Raw genomic sequence first — 11,687 nt, 5'->3', positions numbered from 1 at the left:
TAGCATTAACGACATTGAATTTCTTTATAAAAAGCTGTAGTGAAATAATCAATAAATATTTATTTTTCTTTTGCTAAATTCACACCTTAATTTAATTTCCCCAATGTGGAACGTACATAAATGAATAAATTACACGTAATTAGGGTCAATGTTTTCTTTCACAATTTACAAGTTTTTGAGTCAACATTTTTCCATTTACCCGTCATTTTCAAAATAATAGATGTTTGACTCAGATGGAGTTTCTTTAATTTAAAGGAATTTTAATATATATATATGAAATGAAAAATCAATCTTTCTTTGGTTACGGATGAATTGATATTTGTAACGACCTGTGGTTAAATATTTCCTGGCACTATGGTAGATGTAAAGAAACCATCGACAAAATAAAACAAAAAATAGACAGTACCCTTATTTTATAAGTTATTGCCCAAGATGTAATAAAAAAAAATAATCAGATTGTTGCAATACTGTTTTTCTCACTACTGAATTGCATGTAGTATTTTTGATTTTGGACAGCTAAAATATAATGTACCAACTTTCACTTTTTTCTTATATCCATTTTTTCCTTGTTTTAGTTAGGGGATTTTTTGTAATCCTTTTATAGTTTTGATAATTTTATATTTTTAATACGCGGTTCATCCAGAAAATAAAAAATAATTTTCTACCATAACAGATGTATTTTGATTATTTTCATATTAACCAAAATGAAATAGAAACCAAACTAGACAATAGGAGTGTAATGTATTTAGAGTGTACAAATGTTTGTTCCACCATATTAGCTCTATGAGTCAACCGATTTAAATGTATGACCCCGCATTAGAATCCTTATGTTACCGAAAGTGTCACACGCTATATGAATATATATATATATATATATATATATATATATATTTAAATAAATTGTATAATAATTTACATACATCCTAATTGCATTACACTCCTTTTTGACCATTTGTGTAAGAATAAGTGATTTTTTTATAAAATATTTTAAGTTATATGTATGTTGATTGTTATAATTCAAAAGCTTACACTGGGGGAAAAAAAGAATTTTTTTTTGTCTCTGGGAGAAAAATATGTGATTCTGAGCATATTTTATTCTTCTGAATTCAAATATGATATTGATTTTTCCCCACTGCGCAAGGTTTCCAAGAGAGGCATTTATAATTCAAACATTTTAATAATTTCTGCATTCTTCATTACAAAATATTCATACATTTGGCTCACCTAGAAAGTAAGAAATGACGATTTTCTGTTACACTTCGCCTGTGTAGCATCCCTCTTGATGGTCCAACAATAATCGGCCAGCATATTAGGATTCCATTTGCCTTAATACCTCTTTTCCGTAACTAAATCTCCTGAGGGAAGTGTTCCCCGTGCTCATCGCTCACTGCGCCAAGATTTTCCGGAAAGAAATCTATGTGCGTGTGCAGGAAGTGTACTTTTAAGGATATATTACTACCCAAGTTTTTATAAGATCGTTGACAATATCACAATAATTTTCCGGCTTTCGATATCGCTAAAATACTCTTGAGTAACATTTTTGAATGCTTGTCAAGCGGCTTTCTCCAGTGGATTCAATAGTCTCTCAAACTTTTCATTGTGCATTAGTGACCGTATTTGTGGATCCACAAATAATCCTTCTGTAATTTTTGCATCACTAATTTCAGAAAACTTCTGTTTTAAGTACATGAACCAGGAGTATTGTCCATGTCCTTGACGAAATTGTTCATTATTCCTAGTTTGATATGTAACAGAGGTAGATACACATTTTTAGGCCATGGGTTATGCTGTTCATTTCTAATAAAATGTTTTTTTTTCTGTCCCTACTATCCCATTCACACAATAAACAACAGTAGTTTGTGTAATCAAGTTGCAAACCAAGAATTAATGCAATCACTTTCAAATCACCACAAATACTCCATTTATATACTGAATATTGAAGCTTTTCCAATATAGATTTCAAGTTTTCATAAGTTTCTTTCATAGTAGCAGAATGTGCCACAGGTACTGATGGGAATTTATTGCCATTATGCAGAAGCACAGCTTTTAAACTAACTTTAGAGGAATCTATGAACAAGCGCCATTCTGTTGGGTTATGTTCATTACAAAGTGTCTGCATAAGAGAAGAAATGTCATTACAAAACACTAAGGCATTTTCTTCAGAAAAAGAGGCTTTAAATTGAGAATGGTGATTACGATAAGTGCTACATATCTCTGTATTCTTTTGAAGAAGATTCCACCCTTTTAGCCAGGAAGCAAGCATTCCAGACTGTTTTTTGGATCCTTTAAATCTTTTATGAGTTCATTAAAATTTTCTTGATTCAGTAAATGAGGCTGAGATGAAATGCTTTGTTCATAAGTTGTATCACCAGAATCTGTTTATTTTTATTTCTTACTTCCACCAGACTTTGAGCTCCTTTCATCTAACATCACATGTTCTGGAAGCTTTGGTATGGTCAATTCTTCGGAGTGTGGATCTGGTCTCATTGCAGATTGTGAGTTATATTACACCACTGTATGTTCTCATTTTGATGTAATCCCTTTAATCTTTGTTAAGCAGAAATAACAGTCAGAATAGTGATTTTTGGGTTCCCTCCAAATCATAGGGATAGCAATGGCATGTGGCATTTTTCCACACAGTTAGAAGCATAGAACATGATAAACAACAGATATATGGGACCCAGGCCCGTTTGATCCTGACTTTACACCCAAATAAAGTTCATTACATTTTTTTACTACTGGAGTAGGGCTTTGCCTTTGGGACTAGAGTGTTACTTCACCAGATACATAAAAAAAAAGTTAGGTTGATTTAAAAAAACTGCAGGCACATTGTAACTAACGATTAATTAAAAGTTGTAAATATGTAATACAAAATAATTCAAATATACAAAGAACTCACAATGACATGTTTACTGGATCACTACTATATCACAACTGGCATTGTTCTGATGATTGTATATTCTGCACTAGGTAATGTTTGTACATGTCTATACACATCTGAATCTACACAACAATAGCAACACAACTTTTTGAGTTGGCTCCTTTGGTTCCATCACATTTATAATTCTCTAGGATTTTTTAGTTGACAATGGATAAAAAAAGTTTTAAAATATTAAAATAACAAAGAAGTAGGTAATGGAGAAATTATGAATACATATTTGAAAACAGGATAAAGAACTGCATTAAGTACACCTATTGGTACTCGTGAGACAAAAATCATGTTGACCAGTGATATAGGCAACTTTACACAAGATATTAGGCACTTGAAATCTGCAAAATCAATCTGAAGATAAAAGTGTCCCGTGATGAGCTTTCTTAAGAAATTTAGAACTGAAGTTGTATTCCGTTACTTTCTTCTGTGAGCTAATCATATTTTTTTGTAAATTTATATGTTAAACCTACTAAAATGTAAATCCACACCTTGAAAGGAACTAATTGTATAGTGAGTATTATTAATTTGAATAAAGTAATTATTGTGGCTGATGCCACTTACGTGTTGTTTTCATTTAATCGGGTCTTATAGCTACTTTTATGGGGATTTCAGATCTGCAAGGGCATGGTATTTAGAAATACGAACTTAAAGAAAACCAACTGAATAAATATTTGCATTTTATTATATGGTGAAATGGAAATTAATCTTTTGATCAATTTTTTTTTTTAAAGATTTGGTGTTTATGTAACTAGTTCCATCAATCCATTATTTTATAACCTGTCTTATCTCCTTGAATAATTTCATCGATCTGAGATTCTGCAATTACAGGTGAAACTTTGAATGGTTATCTCTCCATGTTAATTATCATTACCATTTATTTTTAACTTTCTGCCACTTTTAAATTTGAATGTTTATCAGAAAAATTTTTATTTATTTTATCTTTCTCTTTATTTTTAATATTTATATAAGGTATGATGTCGGTAACAAAAAATCTCAATGTTTGTCTGCTTCTTCCAAGTTTTGCTTGTTTACATTATCCTTTTTATCCACATGTGATTTGTTCTTTTGTATATTGAATTTCACCCTCATTATTATATTTTTCAAATTGAGAAGTATTCTGTGATTCATTTTAAATAAGTTTCATTGAATTATACCAAATTGACTTTACATTTTATATTTATAATATAAAAATATTTAAATTCTCCAAAAAAATGAATTTCTTAGGATGCTACGATTTAAAAAAAATAAATTAACAAATAATTTATGTTGAACTAAAGATTATTATTAGTCTGATTAGGAGGATATGAATTAATTTTTAAAAAAGTTGCATCATGAATTTAGGTAGAGTTAGAAGATTGAGAAAAATTGTTGTCATTACCAGGAGAATCCAACAACCTGGTAGTTTTTTCCATGTTGGGAGAATTTGCTACAAAGTGATGATATCTGAAAGGAGGTACTCTTTGTCATATTATATGCTCATACCGAATTAAGGTGAAAGTATATGAGTGATCGCAGGTAAAAGAGAAGGAAAATTCCAATTATTGGAAATGAAATAATGAGTATAGTTAATTAGATAAATAATGGTAGGTTGAGCATTCAATGTACAAGAATGTAAAGACTAACACTGAAATGGAAAATCTGTGTTAGTCTTGAAGAAGGCAGACGTAGTTGGTTTGAAATCTAATGTGGATGGAGAAAGGAACAGTAACTGAAAGAATTAGTGTAAGAGGAAATACCTAGATGAAGATCACAGAAGTGATGACACAGCAAAGCGATACAGGATATAGAAAAGAAAGTAACAGATACTTCAAGAACAAAGGACACAAGGAAGAGGTGGTTGTTCCTGAAAGGTATATCTCCAAGCTTGAGATCAAGCTTCAAATCCGATAAAGATTATAGGTAATTTAAACGGATAAAAAATTTTCCATGTTAAAAGTTTACGAAGTTGCTCGTACGTCTACTTCGTGGTCTAGAAACTCTGTGTACATTGGTTGAGGAATTTTCTACTGGACATTGAATTGCTGATAGCCAACAATGGCGCTTCTAAGGTTTGAGCTTTCAAAACTGCATTTGGAAAAGATTTTGAGTCATCTAGCAACAATTGATGACGTAGTCTTGGTTGGAAAGTCCTCTAATAAATTGTGAACGCAGAAAAATATCTGGTATAGACTTTTTACATTTGCATTGGAATTCACATGAAATATATTTAGGTAATTGTGTGAAAAAATCTGGAATTGGTTGATTTGATCCTCGTTTTTGTGAGAGGAATTTATGTCTTTCAACTAATACATTCTTTTTCTCACTTACTAATCGTTCAAAGTTTGAACTATTTCGTCATACTTTAAGTTACGTAGTTTTTTGGTGCCACTGATAACTTTAAACGACGAAGTATTCAGGGTCTATACTATTTAAAAGGACTGTTTTTGATGTATCTTTATCTGGGGCTAATCGCTTCATAATAAGAAAGTTATCGAATCTTTCTTTGTATTGTTGAAAATGTTTTTCACCTTTGTCAAATTTTTCAAAATTACTTACATTATGTTGAATTGTTGATTGAGGATTTTCACTGATCTTGAATTTTTGTAATATTGTTTAAAAGTTTTGTTGTTGCATTTGCAAAAAGTGAGTAAAGTGTTCGGCTTCCAATTTGAGGATATGATGTTTTGTTGATATTGATAAAATTATCTTACGAAATATTTAAACACTTAAAAAACAGTACCACAAATGTGAATGAATATTATTAATTAAATAGTTTGAATTTGATTGGGTTTTAAAGAAAATATAATTAAATTTGTTGAGAAGTTTAAACAAATAACAAACCAGATAAACGCGAATATTTTTGAAATTATACTTCTTTTGGAGAAACTGAACAAAAATTATATTTTCAGCAAGTTACAGAAGTTGTATGCGCCAATTAACACACCATGAAGATTTGTGCAAGCCTAAGTGGATCAGTTTGCACACACGTGCGTGTAGTATCATATTCAGTCTGTCTTTCAGTGCAATTACAAGTTGTTAACATAAAAAAATATTGATTGACTCGTAATAAATATATTTATTTATTTAGTGTATGGCACCAACACGCAACACCAATTACAGTCAAAAATTACAAACAAACATTCAACAAATTAATATAAGCTACTGATTCTGAAATCTTCAGGATCCCCTTCATAAGCTGTCCTAGAGCAAACTTCTGTGATGTGTTTAACAGTTTAATAACCGCACTCACAAAGAGGCGTCTGTGTTTTACCCTATTTTTACAGGAAATGGGCACATTTACCATGTTGAGTTTGTATTCTGTTAGCGTTGATTATGTCTTAAGTGGAAAGTCAAAACCCGGCGCTTTTGAGTAATACATGGGATTTGGTTATTCTGCTTTGTTGTCCAATGATAACTTGGAACATTCTGTAGTTCAACATGTTATTAAGGAGGCGAGCTATTACTGTTAGTTTGCATGAGATTACAGGGAGGACCTTACAAATCATGCCTTCCCCTCACATTTAAATATATATATTTAATTGTGTAATTATATACACGGATTTCTGAAGACGGATATTTCAAACAGTGAATATTGTTGTTCGTATTCATAAAACTTTATTTATATTGCAGCGGATATTTATTTTTTGAAAATTGTGTATCAAGTTTTGAGGTTATATTTATGTATTCTATTTTATAAGTAAAATTGTATGATATAGAAAATAGTATCAGATAAGTTCTTGATTTTGCATTAATAATTTTAAATTCACCAAAAACAAAATTTTTGATTAAATGGACTACCATAAGACAAAACTGTTTGTATCATATTTTTCGTATCACAAGACGCTGGTAACACTCCTGTCCTAGTCAATCGTCATCTAAAGAATTAATAGAACTAAACTAATCAATATATATTTGACAAACCTTTTTTATATGACAACGAATACTTCAATACTTTTTAAACAGTATAAAATAAATATTATTTAATTTGAGGGTTGTTTATTCAAACTTTTATTCGTGGTATTTAAAGTCGTCAGTTGAACGTTTGACTCAAATTTGTTTGAGTGTGTATAAACGCAGGAAGTTTTATTTTTAACTTGTTTTATTCCTCGTCGAACATGTTAAGTCTCTATTTAAATAAACACACCCGATTCAAATTATACAATAAATTTAGTAATTAAAACATAAATAACAAAGACAAAATGAAAATTGAAAAGTATACTCAAAACAGATTATTTTGATCGACTCCAAAAGTTATATCGATAATCTACATACATCGTTAAATCGAACAATGAGATACAACAAATACTAAAAATAATGTAGCATTATAATAACCTATACAATATTGAATCATATAAGAAAAGACAGCAGGTAAGAAAAGTTTAGTTATTTTTGAAATAATGGGTCCGAGTGATAACCGCCCTGTTGGAAAAAACTAAATTAAACATCAACAACTGACAGTTATTCAGAATGATAGTGAGACGTGAGAAACTCATTTGTTCCTCGCACATTTGTTAAGTAGAAGCTTTGAGAATCCGCGGTGGTTAATTATTCGGCAACTTATTTCATTGTTTTTACATATATTGTTGACTGTGGTGTATGATTACGAACACCCCAATAGCACAGTAGTATAACTTATATGCATTCCTACCATGTGCTGTCACTGTTGACACCGCCGGTAATATACATACAAAATCTATTCTGTCAGATGGTGTTTGGTAGTCATTAAAATTACTTTTACAGAGTGAAGGAAGTGTGTATTATTTATGTGTCGTAACTGTATTAATATAACTAAATATAATGATATAGTAAACTCTGTAATAAGAGATATAATAATTAATCATATTTGCACAGCCAGAAGGTAAGAAATCCTAAGAAGAACGTCCTTCTACTAGCTCATGGAAGACAGCCATATTTTATGTTACTGGCATCTTAACTCTTTAATTATCTTTTTACATCTAAAAATTTTTTGATTCTGCAATAATTAATTTTTTTTCTTTTACGCAACTGAATTGGCTTCCATTACTACTAAAAACATGCAATAATCCTTGTTTAATTTAGCATCAATGTCTATATACCTAGTGAAAACTTTTCTTTTGCAAAAAATTGTATCATTTTAGGTAATAAAAAACGATGACCTCTACTGTTATTGCCACCTTATGTATATTTTTTGGAGATTTAGAAATTCAGTTATACCATAAAACTCTGTTATTTATGTGGTGTTGGTTATAAATATAGATTATTTGTATAACAAGTCATTTCCATACATAACGGACACAAGTCAGTGCTTAAAAACCCGCTTTGATACATAACAAGTGTTAAATTATCTTTAATAATATAGTTAGTTCCAAGCTCTTGACTTCATCAGATGTTACATTTCAGTAATATTTCATTTAACATGCTTATTTTAAATCACACTTGTGTAATAGAATATTAATATTACGTAATAATTTTTTCAGAGTAAGGATGCACAAACTGGTGATTCAGTTTTAGAAGAAAATCCATTATCCTTGCCCATTAAAAAAGAAAACATGCATGAAACAGGACAGCAAGAATATTTGTTTGTACATGTTGCCAAGACTGATGATGATCTGACAATATGTAAACAAGTAAGGCATTTTCTTCTTTGTCTTTTTTTTAGTTAAAAACATAAACCTAGTTATTGTAAGAATTCTTAATTGTTCTATTCATGATGATATTTTTATTTACTGTTTATAGCCCACATAACATTTTGCATTTATGTCTGGCTTGAGATGTGTTTATTTATAGTACAAAAAAAAGTTATTAACGAAGTATAGGGAGGTAAATAGCTTTGATGAACAGATTGCACTTAAAACTTTACAGTAGATAAACATTTTGTACAACAATACGCAACAAAGAAAATACAATGAGTTGAAGCCTCACGCTGCAATCAAAGCTATCACTATCACATTCATTTTATACTCAGATTCAGCATTGTATACAATGATGATGTAAATGATTACAAAGTTATCCTTGCTTTTATGAAGCATGTTAGTTATTATGTTTTAGTTAGCATGTTTTGCTATTGTGTGTTACTGCATTTTTGTTTTCAAACAAGAATGATGTGTTTTTTTACGTTTACACATATAACCTGTGTGGTTAACCAAACCAATTAGATTTACCTTGGTGCAAACAACTTTTTATTGATAGATTAATTAATGTCAATGCCTAAACTGTGTTCTGGACTATCAGGACCGATTAAATCCTGAAAGATCCCAGTTGCATACTATTACCGAAGCACTCACTGATGATTTACTTTTGTGAAAAATCATTTTATTTTGTAACTATAAGAAAAATAGTTGTTTTTCAGTTCTTGGATTTTTCATAGCTTGGCAATAAATTAATGGTGGCCCTCTTAAACTTATGAGGCTTTTTTCCTCTTTTCCATAAGAAAATGATCCGGACTTTCACCTCTTGAACACTCAAATAAAACTGATTGGTGAAATACATTAAACTAGAGTAGCAGAAAATCAACGTTTGCTGCATATCTTAACAAAAGGATCTCTCTTCTATAATGTAGTGGCAGTAATCCGGCTTCAGACATTAGACTAGTTGCTGGACTTGTGCGGAAAGCGCCTGTCGCATATCTTATTCCGCTATTATGTATTATGTCTAACTTTCTTAAATGCAACTTCCTAGCGGATGAATATACAATACATACGGATGTATTGTATATTCATAAAACTAATATTGTATATTATAAAACTAGACCACGGGGTCTAGTTTTCATTGAACCAATGCCTTATACAATCTCAATAATATCTCTTTGTCTGAGCCCCAATTAATGTTCGATAAAAATTTTATAATGTTTAGGTCTTTTTTGCATCTAACACTCAAGTTCTGTATGTGTAATCCCCACATAAGGGATTTATCCAATACCAGTCCTAAAAATCTCACGTTATCCTTATATTGTATTGGATTATCGCCAGTTGTCAATCTAGGACTTTGATGAGGAATTCTCTTTCTACAGAAGTGTACACAGCACGTTTTTTCTGGTGAAAAATGGAATCCATTATTCTTTGCAACTTCATTTAGAACGTTAATCACTCGTTGCAATTTGTACTTCACCATAACAGTCTTGTTGCTGGCATACACAATTGCCAAAACATCATAGACGCTTTTGCTGATTTCTGGAATGGCTAATATCAATTTATTAATGGCGATGGTAAACAAGGTACCGCTCAGCGATGAACCTTGTTGTATGCCATTTTCCAAGATTCTTTCAGATGAATATTCATTGTTGACACGTACTTGTAAGGTACGGTCATTCATATAGTTGCTGAGCAATACTGGCAGATTGCCACGAATGCCCCATTCATGTATCTGGAGCATTACTCCATGTCGCCAGGTCATATCAAAAGCCTTCTGCAGATCGAAGAAGACTCTGACACAATGTTTCCTTTTAATAAAGCTGTTATATATAACGTTCTCTAAGTTGATCATTTGATTGGTGGTAGAATGGTATTGCCGAAAACCTGCTTGATATGGTGATATCAGGTTTTCTTTTTCTAAAACCCAAACGAGTCGATTATCAATCATTTTTTTAGAGTATTTTTCCCATAGCGCACGTCAAAGAAATAGGACGATAACTATTGGGATCTGATAGATTTTTATTTTTCTTCGGTACTGGAACAACATGTGTTCTTTTCCACTGCTGCAGGTACATTCCATCCCGCCATTTCATTATACAGTTTTGCAATGGTATTCAGCTGCCTGATCATATTATAATGGATTTCATCCAGACCAGCAGCTGTGTTGCCTGCTTTCTCCAACGCTTTCACGAATTCTTCCATTTTGAATGGTACATTATATGAATAATTATACTCAGTTCTGAAGTTTAGTAGACCTTCAAGTTCTTCTTTTTTCGCTCGAAAATCTTCTTCGTAGTTGGCCTTTACGAATTTATTGGATAATAGCTTTGCAATTTCGTTTGGAGTGTCTTTAATTTCATCTTCATCTTGAAGGCTAGTTATGGAAGCAAAATTTTTACGCCCACAAATCGCCTTCACTTTCCTCCAAACGTCTGATGCAGTAGTACTTCTGTCAATGGATGACATGTATTGCTGCCAGGATCGTTTCTTCGAGTCTATCATGAGACTTTTTGCATACGCCCTGTATTTTTTAAAGGCAATAAGATTCTCTGTGGTAGGACGTTTCTTAAAGTCGTTATACGCCCTTTTCTTTCTTTTTATAGCTTCACTTATTTCATCGTTTCACCATGGCACGGGTTTCTTCGTAAGTTTCCCAGATGTTTTGGGAATAAATCTAGATGCCGACTCGAGTATCGCATTTGTTATAGCGTCGACATCGTCCCCGATAACTCCAGTTGTTTCAGGGAGTATCGTTCTAGCTGTGAAGCTCGTCCATTCTGCCTTTTCAAACAACCATCTTTTAGAGATGGGATATATTTTTCTTGTAGCATCAGTTACAATTTGCACCGGGAAATGATCGCTACCATGCAAATCGTCTAAAACATGGAAGCCGTACCTCGGTGCTATCGATCCGCTTATGAGTGCAAGATCTATACAGGACGTCGATCCATCTCTGGCATTGGAAAAGGTTCCTGACCCGTCGTTTAAAAGCATAAGTTCAGAATTCATCAGGAACCTTTCCAATTCTCTTCCACGGGTATCTACTCGATCCGATCCACAAAAGTGAATTATGAGCATTAAAATCACCCACCAGTAAAATAGGTGGGGGGAAGCTCAGAAATTAATCGTGCTGTCATCCTCCTTCCAATCAAAATTCGGCAGGTATA

The 11,687-nt window shown here is 31.8% G+C and overlaps 1 pseudogene; it reads left to right on the top strand.

Annotated features, from left to right (window-relative positions):
* The first annotated feature begins 4,672 nt into the window (after positions 1 to 4,672).
* LOC142319824 (uncharacterized) overlaps positions 4,673 to 11,687 on the top strand; it is a 35,089-nt pseudogene continuing 28,074 nt past the window's right edge.

This window comes from Lycorma delicatula, chromosome 2 (genome assembly GCF_047948215.1).
Source record: "Lycorma delicatula isolate Av1 chromosome 2, ASM4794821v1, whole genome shotgun sequence".
Classification (NCBI taxonomy): domain Eukaryota; kingdom Metazoa; phylum Arthropoda; class Insecta; order Hemiptera; family Fulgoridae; genus Lycorma; species Lycorma delicatula.
The sequence above is the reverse complement of the archived record's forward strand: the minus strand, read 5'-3'. Positions and strand labels throughout refer to the sequence as shown.